Below are 14935 nucleotides of genomic sequence, written 5' to 3' on the forward strand. Positions count from 1 at the left end.
CTTCCATTTTGGTTCAGGGTAGCCCCAATTGCAAAATCGGAAGCACCCGTCTCAATCACAAAGGGAACCTGCTCATCAATAGAACGCACAACTGCTCCAAGGATATCCTTTTTAAGATTACCAAAACACATCCTGGCCTCCCATGATAGAGGATATGTCGTAACCCGAATAAGGGGCCGGATCTTCTGCGAGAAGTTTGCAATCCAATTAGAATAATAAGAAAACAGTCCAACAACTCGTTGCAAGGCCTTAGAATTAGTAGGGCAAGGTAACTCAATCAGTGGTCGCAGCCGTTCTGGATCTGGTTTAATCTTGTTTCCCGAGATAATATACCCCAGTAAATTTACCTCGGTGGTCGAAAAGATACACTTCTCTTTATTGAAAGTTAAGCCAACTTTTTCCGCAACTTGAAGGAATCTTTCTAGATTAAAATCGTGCTCCACCCTTGATTTGCCACACACCGTGATGTCATCTAAATATGAGAAGGTGTCAGAGAGAGAGTTATCACTTATAAAAGCATCCATTGCCCGTTGAAAACAGGCGACACCGTTAGTAACACCGAATGGTACTCGGCAAAACTGGTACAGCTTTCCGCCAGCTTCAAAGGCCGTATATGGTTTGTCCCTCTTAGCGATAGGAATCTGATGATAAGCACTCTTTAGGTCAATAGTGCTAAAAACCTTATATTGAGATACTTTATTGATAAGCTCATCAATCTTAGGCAGGGGGTACGCATCTAATTGAGTATACCTGTTAATAGTTTGAGAGTAGTCTATCACCATTCGCTTCTTATGTCTCTCATTAGTGGCGACAACTACCTGTGCCCGCCAGGGCGAAAAACTAGGTTCAATGATTCCTTCCGATAAAAGACGTTGAACTTCAGAATTAATAAATTCTTTATCCTGACTGCTATACCTTCTTGACTTGGTAGCAATTGGCTTACAGTCCGGCATCAAATTGGAAAAAAGTGATAATGGAGAAATGAATAAAGAAGTTAATCCACAAATAGACAAAGGTGGCTTGGTTCCTCCGAAAGAATGACTGAGGGACTCATGTAATTGAAGCACATCATGACCAATCAAAATGTCCACACAAAGATTAGGCAGAACGGATAGGCGTATATCAGTATATGTATTACCTAGGAGAATTAATTTCACAAGGCAACAACCAGCTACTTGTGAGGTGAGAGTCGTCTGAGCCATACACACCTGATAGGAAACAGGCGAAATTTTCAAACACTTCTCCCTCACAAACTGAAGACTTATAAAGCTCTCAGTACTGCCCGTATCTATAAGGGCCTTCACTTCTAACCCATTAACTTGGGCCATAACTATAGCTTTGTTTAGGCCATGGGAAAAGGCGGCAGAAACTGATGCAATAAACGCCCTATCTAAAGGCTGAATGGTCGCAGAGGAGGCAACCAATTTGCAAACATGTGCATAATGACCTCCCTTGCCGCATTTACTACACACAGCCTCCCGGGCAGGGCACTTCAGACGGGGGGGCCGGGCGTTACCGCAAAAATAACACTTCTGAATCCTAGAGGCAACAGCTGCCGAAGTAGAAACTGTTTCGGAATCTGGTAAACCACTCCTATTAAATCCACGTAACTCCCTTTCATCCGGAACTGCCGAAACCACGGTCGCAGGCCGATCAAAAAGAGCATAAGAATCCGAACTTCTCTGAGCCAAATCCAATGTAGAGGCTTGCTCAAAAGCACTCTTAAGATCCAAGGTCTTATTTTCTAATAACCGCTGACGAATTGATCTAGACAGTAATCCATTAATAAATGCATCCCGTACCGACTCTTCCTTATGTTCTTCTGCAGACACGGCCTTATAATTACAGTTAGCACCAAGGCGCCGGAGTGCTTGTAAATAAGCATCCAAGGATTCTCCCGCCTGCTGCCTACGGGCAGATAAAAGGTGACGTGCAAATACCTCATTTTTGGGTTTAACAAAAAAAATTTCCAACGTAGCAATAGCCAATTCATAAGTTTCACAGTCCAAAATATACTTATACACATCCGGAGCAATGTAGTTGATTAGTATATCCAACTTATTCAGAGATTGCTGATCCAACACACCCAAAAAGTTTTTAAATGTACGATACCAATGTTTCCATTGATCATCCACTCCTGCAGAATTAGGGTCAGCATTAAATCGTTCTGGTCCAAGATATCGTTCCATTATAGCAAAAGGTTAATAAATTGAAATAAAGAGTAGATTGCCTTTCAAAAGCTAGGCTTTATTAACCTTAAAAAAACAGCAAGTACATGCTGAGCACCCAGTCTCAACCACTGTAGAAAACTGAATTTAAGATGGCCACCCAGGTCACATGGAATCAACTAACCAATAAGTTTACAGCATATCTCTCAAGGCAGGAAAACAGGCAACCAATTACAATGCTTCTTATAAAACAAGAATAATCACCACACTCTTTCAAAGGCCCCCTTCTGTGCTGTATCATTCTATGATTCTATGATCAGAGTACTTTCTAAATGGTGAAAAGCTAGAAACAGTGGATGTCCAAAGAGACTTGGGGGTCCAGGTACATAGATCATTAAAATGTCATGGACAGGTACAGAATAGAATCAAAAATGCTAATGGAATGCTGGGCTTTATATCTAGAGGACTAGAATACAAGGGGGTAGAAGTTAGCTACAGCTATACAAAGCCCTGGTTGGACTACTGTGTTCAGTTCTGGGCACCATACCTTAGGAAGGATATACTGGCCTTGGAGGGAGTGCAGCGTAGATTTACAGAATGATACCCGGACTTCAAGGGTTAAATTACGAGGAGAGATTGCACAAACTAGGGTTATATTCCCTGGAATTTAGAAGGCTAAGGGATGATTTGATTGAAGTTTTCAAGATATTAATGGGGTACTTATAGGGTAGATAGAGAGAAACTATTTTCACTGGTTGGTGAGTCTAGGACCATAAAATCATAGAAAGCATAGAAAGTTACAGCACGGAAGGAGGCCATTTCGGCCCATTGTGTCCGCGCCGGCCAACAAAGAGCTATCCAGCCTAATCCCACTTCCCAGTTCTTGGTCCGTAGCCCTGCAGGTTACAGCATCCCAAGTGCACATCCAAGTACTTTTTAAATGTGGTTAGGGTTCCTGCCTTTCAGGCAGTGAATTCCAGATACCCACAACCCTCTGGGTGAAGACATTTCCCCTCAAATCCCCTCTAAACCTTCCCCCAATTACTTTAAATCTCTGCCCCCTGGTTTTTGGCCCCTCTGCTAAGGGAAATAGGTCCTTTCTATCCACTTTATCTATGCCCCTCATAATTTTATACACCTCAACAAGGTCTCCCCTCAGCCTCCTCTGTTCCAAGGAAAACAGACCCAGCCTATCCAGTCTTTCCTCATAGCTAAGATTCTCTACTCCCGGCAACATCCTTGTAAATCTCCTCTGTACCCTCTCTAGTGCAATCACATCTTTCCTGTAATGTGGTGACCAGAACTGCACGCAGTACTCTAGCTGAGGCCTAACTAGTGTTTTATACAGTTGAAGCATAACCCCCCTGCTTTTGTATTCTATGCCACGGCTAATAAAGGCAAGCATTCCGTATGCCTTCTTAACCACCTTATCTACCTGGCCTGCTACCTTCAGGGATCTGTGGGCATGCACTCCAAGGTCCCTTTGTTCCTCTACACTACTCAGTGTCCTACCATTTAATGTGTATTCCCTTTCCTCACACTTCTCCAGATTGAATTCCATTTGCCACTGTTCTGCCCACCTGACCAATTTATTGATATCTTCCTGCAGTCTACAGCTTCCTTCTTCAGTATCAGCCACACAGCCGATTTTAGTATCACCTGCAAACTTCTTAATCATACCCCCTATATTCAAGTCTAGAATATATACCACAAAAAGCAAGGGACCTAGTACTGAGCCCTGCGGAACCCCACTGGAAACAGCCTTCCAGTCACAGAAACACCCATCAACCATTACCCTCTGCTTCCTGCCTCCAAGCCAGTTTTGAACCCATGGGCTTTTAACTTCATGACCAGTCTGCCATGTGGAACCTTATCAAAAGCCTTGCTAAAGTCCATATACACTACATCAAACGCACTACCCTCATCTACCCTCCTTGTTATCTCCTCAAAAAATTAAATCAAGTTTGTCAGACACGATCTTCCCTTAGCAAATCCGTGCTGACTATCCTTGATTAATCCGTGTCTTTCGAAATGAAGATTTATCCTGTCCTTCAGAATTCTTTCCAATAATTTTCCCATCACCGAGGTTAGGCTGACTGGCCTGTAAATACTCGGTCTATCCTTTTCTCCCTTTTTAAACAAGGGCACCACATTAGCAGTCCTCCAGTCCTCCGGCACCACACCTGAAGCCAGGGAGGATCGAAAAATGATGTCAGGGCCTCTGCTATTTCCTCTTTTGCTTCGCTTAACAGCCTTGGATACATTTCATCCGGGCCTGGGGATTTATCCACTTTTAAAGCTGCTAAACCCCTTAATACTTCCTCCCTCACTAAGCATAGCCTAAAAATTAGAGCCAGATCTTTCAGGAAGATCTTTTTAGGAAACACTTTTACACGCAAAGGGTGGTAGAAGTTTCAAATTCTCTTCCACAAACGGCAGTTGATGCCAGATCAATGGTTAATTTTAAATTTGAGATTGATAGATTTTTGTTAACCAAAGGTAGTAATGGATATGGGACAAAGGTGGGTACGTGGAGTTAGGTCACATTGCAGCCATGATCTCATTGGATCCATCAGCCCGGCACTCCTCTTGCCGGCGTCCCGCTCCCTGGTGGGCCAGCAGGGCCCCGGTGCGTGCTGCGCTTGGCCCCTCCCCTTTAATCAGGGGAGGGAGGCAGGCCTGCAGTACCGTGGCGCTATGTGCCAGCGTGCGTGGCGCTGCTGCATGTAGCATCGCGATATTCAATGGGAGCGCCCCAAGAGGGAGGGGGAGTGCTTCCAGTAGCGCCCCGCCTCCTGCTTGGGGCGCTACAATTAAATTTCAGGTGCAGGGGTGCTAACTTTTTCAGGGTGCTAAAAGTAGCACCCCAGCGAAGTTATCGCCCCAAAGCGGGTGCGAGCCAATTTTCCCCCCAAGGACTTTAGAGAGGAAAGTAAGGTTAGATGTGGGACAGTAGATGGATCGGAGAGAGGGCTTCTTGAATTGAGGAACATTTGATGAAGCACATTTGAAGAGGTGGAAAGGGCGCAGAGGCACCATTTACAATGCAAGTAAACACAGAGGCCAGAGAAGGTAGTTAAGTAGTCAGCAGCTGAATGGAGGGGGCAAGGTTGCAGAATCAAGGACCAACAGGTGGTCTCATAGAAGAGATGAGTCTGGTAAGGGCTGGGAGTGATATGCAGTCAGGGATAGAAACATAGAAGATAGGAGCAGGAGTGGGCCATTGGGCCCCTCGAGCCTGCTCCGCCATTCAATGAGATCATGGCTGATCATCCAAATTCAGTACCCTGTCCCTGCCTTCTCCCCATATCCCTTGATCCCCTTAGCCTTAAGAAATATATCTAACTCCTTCTTGAATACATTTAATGAATTGGCCTCTACTGCCTTCTGTGGTAGAGAATTCCACAGGTTCACCACTCTCTGGGTGAAGAAATTTCTCCTCATCTCAGTCCTAAATGGCTTACCCCTTATCATTAGCCTGTGACCCCTGGTTCTGGACTCCCCGGCCATCGGGAACATCCTTCCTGCATCCAGTCTGTCCAGTCCTGTTAAATTTTATAGGTTTCGATGAGATCCCCTCTCATTCTTCTGAACTCCAGTGAGTATCAGCCCAATCGACCCAATCTCTCCTCATACGTCATTCCTGCCATCCCAGGTATTAGTCTGGTGAATCTTCGCTGCACTCCCTCCATGGCAAGAACATCCTTCCTCAGATAAGGTGACCAAAACTGCACACAATACTCAAGGTGTGGTCTCACCAAGGCCCTGTACAACTGCAGCAAGACAAGCTTGTTCTTGTACTCGAACCCTCTCGCTATGAAGGCCAACATACCATTTGCCTTCTTAACCGCCTGCTGCACCTGCAAGCTTACCTTCAGCGACTGGTGCACAAGGACACCCAGGTCTCGTTGCACTTCCCCTTCTCCCAATCTATTGCCGTTCAGATAATAATCTGCCTTCCTGTTTTTGCCGCCAAAGTGGATAACCTCGCATTTATCCACATTATACTGCATCTGCCATGCTTCTGCCCAATCACCCAACCTGTCCAAATCAGACTGGAGTTTCTCTGAACCCTCCTCGCAGCACGCACACCCAGCCAGCTTTGTGTCGTCTGCAAACTTGGAGATATTACATCTAGTTCCCTCGTCTAGATCATTTATATATATTGTGAATAGCTGGGGTCCTAGGACCGATCCCTGCGGTACCCTACAAGTCACTGCCTGCCACTCGGAAAAAGAGCCGTTTATTCCAACTCTTTGCTTCCTGTCTGCCAACCAGTTCTTTATCCAAGTCAGTACCTTGCCCCCAATCCCATGTGCCTCAACTTTACATGCTAATCTCTTATGCAGGACCTTATCGAAAGCCTTCTGAAAGTCCAAATATACCACATCCACTGGTTCTCCCTTATCTATTCTACCAGTTACATCCTCAAAAAATTCCAGTAGATTAGTCAAGCACGATTTACCTTTTGTAAATCAATGTTGACTTTGTCCGATCCTATCACTGTTTTCCAAGTGCTCTGCTATTACATCTTTTATAATGGATTCTAGCATTTTCCCCACTCCCGATGTCAGGCTTACCGGTCTATAATTCCCCGTTTTCTCTCTACCACCTTTTTTGAATAGTGGGGTAACATTAGCTACTCTCCAATCCATGGGAACTGTTCCAGAGTGTATCAAATTTTGGAAGATGACCAGCAATGCTTCTACTATTTCTAGGGCCACTTCCTTAAGTACCCTAGGATGTAGATTATCAGTCCCTGGGGATTTATCGGCCTTCAATCCCATCAATTTCCCTAACACCATTTCCCTACAAATACTGATTTCTTTCAGTTCCTCCCTCTCATTAGACCCTATGTTCCCTGACATCTCTGGGAGTTTATTTGTGTCCTCCTTTGTGAAGACAGAACCAAAGTATGTATTTAATTGGTCTGCCATTTCTTTGTTCCCCATTATAAATTCCCCTGATTCTGAATGCAAGGGACCTACGCTTGACTTCACCAATCTTTTTCTCTTCACATATCTATAAAAGCTTTTACAGTCAGTTTTTATGTTCCCTGCAAGCTTACTCTCATACTCTATTTTCCCCCTCTTAATTAATCCCTTTGTTCTCCTTTGCTGAATCCTAAACTGCTCCCAATCCTCAGGTTTACTGCTTTTTCTGGCCAATTTATATGTCTTCTCCTTGGATCTTATGCTATCCCTAATTTCCCTTGTTAGCCACGGTTGAGTCACCTTTTTTGATTTATTTTTATGCCAAATAGGGATGAACAAATTCTGTAGTTCATCCATGCGATCTTTGAACGTTTGCCATTGCCTATCCACTGTCAACCCTTTGAGTAACATTCCCCAATCAATCCTACCCAACTCGCGCCTCATACCATCATAGTTTCCTTTATTTAAATTCAGGACTCTAGTCTCTGATTCAACTACTTCACTCTCCATCTTAATGAAGAATTCTATCATATTATGATCACTCCAACCCCAGGGGCCTCACACAACAATATTGCTAAGTTATCCTTTCTCATTACATAATACCCAGTCTAAGATGGCCTGATCTCTAGCTGATTCCTCGACATATTGGTCCAGGAAACCATCTCATATACACTCCAGGAATTCCTCCTCCACAGTATTGTTACTAATAGAGTGAGAGGATGAAGAGACAGAGAAACTCAGAAACATAGAAGATAGGAGCAGGAGTAGGCCATTCGGCCCCTCAATGCGATCATGGCTGATCATACAAATTCAGTACCCTGTCCCTGCCTTCTCCCCATATCCCTTGATCCCCTTAGCCTTAAGAAATATATCTAACTCCTTCTTGAATATATTTAATGAATTGGCCTCAACTGTCTTCTGCGGTAGAGAATTCCACAGGTTCACCACTCTCTGGGTGAAGAAATTCCTCATCTCAGTCCTAAATGGCTTACCCCTTATTCTTAGACTGTGACCCCTGGTTCTGGACTCCCCCGCCATCGGGAACAGCCTTCCTGCATCTAGTCTGTCTAGTCCTGTTAGAATTTTATAAGTTTCAATGAGATCTACTCTCATTCTTCTAAACTCTAGCAAATATAAGCCTAATCGACCCAATCTCTGCTCATACATCATTCCTGCCATCCCAGGTATTAGTCTGGTGAATCTTCGCTGCACTCCCTCCATGGCAAGAACATCCTTCCTCAGATAAGGCGACCAAAACTGCACACAATACTCAAGGTGTGGTCTCACCAAGGCCCTGTACAACTGCAGCAAGACAAGCTTATTCTTGTACTCGAACCCTCTCGCTATGAAGGCCAACATACCATTTGCCTTCTTAACCGCATGCTGCACCTGCATGCTTACCTTCAGCAACTGGTGCACAAGGACACCCAGGTCTCATTTCACTTCCGCTTTTCCCAACCTATTGCCGTTCAGATAATAATCTGCCTTTCTGTTTTTGCCACCAAAGTGGAGAACCTCGCATTTATCCACATTATACTGCATCTGCCATGGATCTGCCCAATCGCCCAACCTGTCCAAATCGTACTGGAGTTTCTCTGCATCCTCCTCACTGCATACACGCCCACCCAGCTTTGTTTCATGTGCAAACTTGGAGATATTACATCTAGTTCCCTCGTCTAGATCATTAATATATATTGTGAATAGCTGGGGTCCTAGCACCGATCCCTGAGGTACCCCACTAGTCACTGTCTTCCACTTAGAAAAAGACCCGTTTATTCCAACTCTTTGCTTCCTGTCTGCCAACCAGTTTTCTATCCAAATCAGTACCTTACCCCCCAATCCCATGTGCTTTAACTTTGCACGCTAGTCTCTTATGCGGGGCCTTATCAAAAGCCTTCTGAAAGTCCAAATACACCACATCCACTGGTTCTCCCTTATGTATTCTACCAGTTACATCCTCAAAAAATTCCAGTAGATTAGTCAAGCATGATTTACCTTTTGTAAATCCATGTTGACTTTGTCCGATCCTGTCACTGTTTTCCAAGTGCTCTGCTATTACATGTTTTATAATGGACTCTAGCATTTTCCCCACTCCCGATGTCAGGCTTACCGGTCTGTAATTCCCCGTTTTTCTCCACAACTTTTTTTAGATAGTGGGATTACATTAGCTACCCTCCAATCCATGGGAACTGTTCCAGAGTCTGTAGAATTTTGGAAGATGACCAGCAATGCTTCTACTATTTCTAGGGTCACTTCCTTAAGTACCCTAGGATGTAGATTATCAGGTCCTGGGGATTTATCAGCCTTCAATCCCGTCAATTTCCCTAACACCATTTCCCTACAAATACTGATTTCATTCAGTTCCTCCCTCTCATTAGACCCTATGTTCCCCGACATCTCTGGGAGTTTATTTGTGTCCTCCTTTGTGAAGACAGAACCAAAGTATGCATTTAATTGGTCTGCCATGTCTTTGTTCCCCATTATAAATTCCCCTGATTTTGACTGCAAGGGACCTACGCTTGACTTTACCAATCGTTTTCTCTTCACATATCTATAGAAGCTGTTAGTCAGTTTTTATGTTCCCTGCAAGCTTACTCTCATAGTCTATTTTCCCCCTCTTAATTAATCCCTTTGTCCTCCTTTGCTAAATCCTAAACTGCTCCCAATCCTCAGGTTTGCTGCTTTTTCTGGCCAATTTATATGTCCTCTCCTTGGATCTTATGCTATCCCTAATTTCCCTTGTTAGCCACGGTTGAGGAAAGGAGCTTAAGGACGTGTTCGGTCTTGAGAAAAGAAGTTTGAAATTGTCTTTACCCTCCAAGATTTATCCTGGATTAGCAGGAAAATTTTGCTGCAGAGAGGGAGATGCAGCTTTGTTTGATATGGTCAAGCCAGATGCGGCAATGAACAACCAGGCCAGCCAAGTGCCAAGTGTCTTTGAGCCTGCAGCCCTCAAGCTTGTGGGGGCTAAGATGGGAAGAAATCGCAGGAGTAGGAGACTGAGAGTAACTTAGTTGGGATGAGGGGATCGCAGGCACATCCAAGAGAGCTGTTGCACAGGTCGACAGAGGCAACGATGTCATGGCAGGTGGAGGGTCTAGAGGAGAGCAAGTTAAGAGGTTGTGGTAACAAAGCAACTGGGGAACTTTTGTCCAAGGATGTCCTATTATGCATCCCTCACTTCCTTTGCCCCACTACTAGTGGTCGTGCATTCAGCCGTCTAGGCCCTAAGCTCTGGAATTCCCTCCATAAACCTCTCCACCTCTCTCTCCTTCTTTAAGACACTCCTTAAAACCTACCTCTTTTAGACATCTGTCTTCATATAGTCTTCTTTGGCTCAGTGTCAATGTTTGCCTTGATTAAACTCATGTGAAGTGCCTTGGGACGTTCGGTTATGTTAAAAGAGCAATATAAATGCAAGTGTTGTTTATAGTTGTTACACTCCTGTTAAATCCCAAATGAACCTAAACTCCACACTAACCTGTCCTGCCCTGCCCTATTTTACTCGTTCAATCACACACTAACCTGTCCCACACTATTCACAGAATCACAGAAACCCCACAGTGCAGATAGAGGTCATTTCAGCCCATCGAGCCTGCACCGACACATATCCCACCCGATCCCCGTAACCCCTACACCAACACATATCCCACCCTATCCCCGTAACCCCACGTATTTAATCCCCCTAACACTAAGGGTCAATTTATCATAGCCAATCAACCTAACCCGCACATCTTTGGACTGTGAGAGGAAACCGGAGCACCCGGAGGTAAACACAATAACATGTCCCACACTATTGTACTCCTATTAAACCCCACAATAACATGTCCCACACTATTGTACTCCTATTAAACCCACAATAACATGTCCCACACTAACCTGTACCACACTATTGTACTCTATTAAACTCCACACTATTCTGTCGCACACTATTGTACTTCTATTAAATCCTGTCACTGTATTGTGTATTGTCGTCTCTCTGGCTCCCCCGGCCGCTGCGCAATGCCCTCTGGGAGTTGTAGTTTCTTTCCGCGGTTTGCACCGTGATTGGAGGAAATCTCGGTCATTCCCGGCGCCCTGTGCGGCCCGCGCCTGCGCATTGATGGCGTGCGGCGCTCACTGCGGGATCAGCAATCAGAGTGAGTGCTGGGGAGTGGGTCAGCTCAGTGAGAGGATTACCTGCCTCATTGGAGGCAACAGTAGCATCTGAAGGGCTGGCAGGCTGCAATTTGGCAACTTTGTTTAAAAGAAAACTTCCTGTCGCCTTTGGGCGTTTTTTCTGTGGTTAAAAGCGCTGTGGAAATGCAAGTCGTTGTTTGCACCATTGCCTCTGATGCTGCACGTCCCCGTGTTGTAAATACATTAAATTATTCTTACGATTTATCAGTTGCGAGGTTTGATAACAGTATGCACAATTGTGACCAAATTTCGATACAGCTGCCAGCACATCCGGACAAGTTCATATAGCTGAAGAAGGGTTTCGACCTGAAATGTTAACTCTGTTTCTCTCTCCACGGATGTTGCCTGGCCTGCTGAGTTTCTCCAGTTTTTTCTGTTGTTAGTTCAGATTTCCAGCATCCGCAGTATTTTGCTATCATATAGCTTCAAACTGGTGAAAGGCAAACTTAGGATTGATGTCCGTGTAGCGGTTGATGTTGATCGCCACTAAATAAGAGAGTTTGACTTCGACGAACTATTAACAAGTTATTTATTTACAAGAACAGACTAATTACATCAGGTAAGATTGCAGGTAAGATGGCTGACTGTAGGAGCACGGTGGTATAGGTCTTGTCCCAGCGGGGACTCCACGAAGACTAACTAGGAGCACTGTGGCGAGCGTGATGACGTCATCACGCTCTGCTGTGTGTTCCCGCGCTTTGGGCGTCACGTGACCGCATCGTGATGTCAGCACGTTCGCGTGCGCTTAGGCGGTCCCGTGACTTGCACTGTTGCTTCGGTGCATCCACCCGGTACGGAGGCTGGCCGTTGTGGCCGAGGTCGCGAGGCCGGGCTGTGCCGGTGCTTGCCGCGGGGGCGGAAGATCGCGTCGCTCCCGTCGGCTGGCCGATGCGGCCGAAGTCGCGGTAGGCCGGGCTGTGCCGGCGGCCGTCTTGGAAGACGGAGTCGGGCCGGCGGCCGGCGTTGTGCGTCACGTGATGCGTGACGTCAGCGCGTTAGGTCGCCTCTTAAAGGGGCAACAGCCCAACAGGTAAGTTAAAGGGGCAACGGCCCCAACAGGTAAGTTATACATACATAAGTAAGTTAAGTACATACAGTTAGGTAAGTTAAAGGGAATTATGTATATATATCTATATGTAAGGGACAACCGGTGGTACCGCCACATCCGGAAGTTTTTCTTCGTACAAGGAGTAATCGAGACGTGGAATGGACTTCCAGTTTAGGTGGAGGAAAAATTAGTTAAGAAACAGCCAGATGGTTTAGGGGCTTTCTGAATGGGGTTTGGTTCCTCAACCATACATGTATTGTAAATATCAAGGAAATGTTAGGCACGAAAATTACAATCCAAAAGAATTTGACTTTTAAAAAAAAATGTTAATTCCGGGGATAACAACAGAAAATGCTGGAAATACTCAGCAGGCCAGGCAGCAACTGGGACCCTTCATCAGAACTGGAAAAAGCTGGAAATGTAACAGATATTAAGCAGGTGCAGAGACAGGGGGGAGGGGAGGAAGGAATTGAAAGAACATACTGAAAATGTTGCAAATGGGAATGGCAAAATCATACTGCATGAAAAATGGGGGCAGGGATTATTATATGAAATTGTTGAACTCGATATTGAGTCCGGAAGGCTGTAAAGTGCCTAATCGAAAGAGGAGGTGCTGTTCCTCGAGCTTACGTTGAGCTTCATTGGAACAATCTTATAGGCCGAGGACCGAGAGATCAGAGTGGGAGTGAAGCAGAGAATTAAAGTGACAGGCGACCGGAAGCTCAGGGTCACCCTTACAGACTGAACGGAGGTATTCCGCAATCTGGGGATGTGGGCATCGCTAGCAAGGGCATTTATTGCCCTTCCTAGCTGCCCTTGAGAAGGTGCGGATGAGCCTTCTTCTTGAACTGCTACAGTTCTGTGCTGAAGGTGCACCTACAATGCTGTTAGGTATGGAGTTTCAGGATTTTGACCTAGCAATGATGAAGGAATGGCGATATGTGTCAATGTCAGGATAGTGTGCAACTTGGAAAGTAACTCGCAGGTGATGGAGCACTGCTGCTCTTGTCCTAGGTGGTAGAGGTCGTAGGTTTGGGAGGTGCTGTCAACAACGCCGGCTGTGGCTTAGTTGGTAGCACTCTTTCCTCTGAGTCAGAAGGTTGTGGGTTCAAGTCCCACTCCAGAGACTTGAGCACATGAATCTAGACAGACACTCCAGTGCAGTACTAAGGGAGTGCTGCACCATCAGAGGTGCCATGTTTCAGATGAGACATTAAACCGAGGCCCCGTCTGCTCAGGCGGACGGAACAGATCCCATGGCACTAATTTCAAAAAAGAGCAGGGGAGTTATTCCCAGTGTGGTGGCCAATATTTATCCCTCAATTAAAATCACTAAAAAACAGATTATTTGGTCATTATCACATTGCTGTTTGTGGGAGCTTGCTATGTGCAAATTGGCTGTTGCGTTTCCTACATTACAACAGTGACTACATTTCAAAAGTACTTAATTGGCTGTAAAGCACTTTGGGACGTCCTGAACAATGTTCCCGTTAAGCTGCACAGCTGCGCAGTGGTCTGGAGATCCTGCGCAAGCATTTGAATGGAAAACCCGTACATGTGCTGAAATTTGAATGGGCCGCGCACCCAAAAATAATAAGAGGGAATATTGGTCCTGTAGTCGTGAAAGGTGCTATATAAATGCAAGTCTTTCTTTTCTTTAGTGAGTTGCTGCAGTGCATCCTGCAGATAGTACACTGGAACCACGGTGTGCTGCTGGTGGAGGGAGTGGATGTCTAAGGTGGTGGATGGGCTGCTGATCAAGCGAACTACTTTGTCCTGGATGGTGTCAAGCGTCTTGAGTGTTGTTGCAGCTACACCAGTCCAGGCAAGTGGAGAGTATTCCATCACACTCTTGACTCGTGCCTTATAGGTGGTGGGGAGTCAGAAGGTGAGTCTTCTGATTGCAAACATGTTGGAAAAAATGAACTTTCATTGTATTAAAGAGTAAAATACATCAAAATAAAATAAGTGATCGTTGACAGGTCTGGGAACGTGGCCCCTTTTTTGTCTAAAGTTATGTTGAGAGGAGCTCATCTCTGCGATAAACTTTGTATTAATGCAAGAAATACCCAGGGGTCTTGAGGGCTGACCAGTGTCATGTTGGGTTGTGGAATAACAGTCTGGTTTTTGAGCAGATTGTGCAGAACTTTCTAAAAAGATATCCACAGAGGGTAATCTCATGGTCCATTTTTTCCAATTTGCGTCTGTCTCTTTATGACATAGAGGTTTTAATTATTAATACTTTTAGTGCATTACTATCAATATCAAAGTAAATATCGATGGTCTTGTAATGCCTCACTGTCCGTTTATTGTGTCAGCGCAACTTTTATTGTTTCAAAGTAACTTCACTCTTGCACACGCTGGGGTAGATCTGTACAAGCTGAGATCTCCCTGCCTACAACCAGGACCAAGATAGAATGCTTGACAGCAAGTGCTGCCTGTAGCAGCCATTTATTTAGTTTCGCTTCCATCAGAAGATCCAGGTACCCACTTAAGGAGCATTTTGAAGCTTCAGTAGCACTAGCACTAAGCATTTTACATTACAGGGTTGCTCCTGACAGACCAACATTAAATACAAACCCAGTAAAGAGTTGGTGTGTTTGTAA

The 14935-nt window shown here is 45.1% G+C and overlaps 1 protein-coding gene across 3 annotated transcripts in view; it reads left to right on the top strand.

The window, feature by feature from the left end:
- The first annotated feature begins 11160 nt into the window (after positions 1-11160).
- The window catches only part of LOC147106739 (cytosolic 5'-nucleotidase 1A), an 86659-nt gene continuing 82884 nt past the window's right edge, over positions 11161-14935 (top strand). The window contains exons 1-2 of one of the 3 annotated variants that reach the window (XM_086007814.1): positions 11161-11241; positions 13991-14217. The gene's annotated coding sequence lies outside the window, so the exon portion shown is untranslated. The other 2 variants (XM_086007815.1, XM_086007816.1) reach the window with 2 other exon arrangements.

Source organism: Somniosus microcephalus, chromosome 15 (genome assembly GCF_052327205.1).
Source record: "Somniosus microcephalus isolate GS21.2 chromosome 15, FLI_Smic_1.0, whole genome shotgun sequence".
Lineage (NCBI taxonomy): Eukaryota > Metazoa > Chordata > Chondrichthyes > Squaliformes > Somniosidae > Somniosus > Somniosus microcephalus.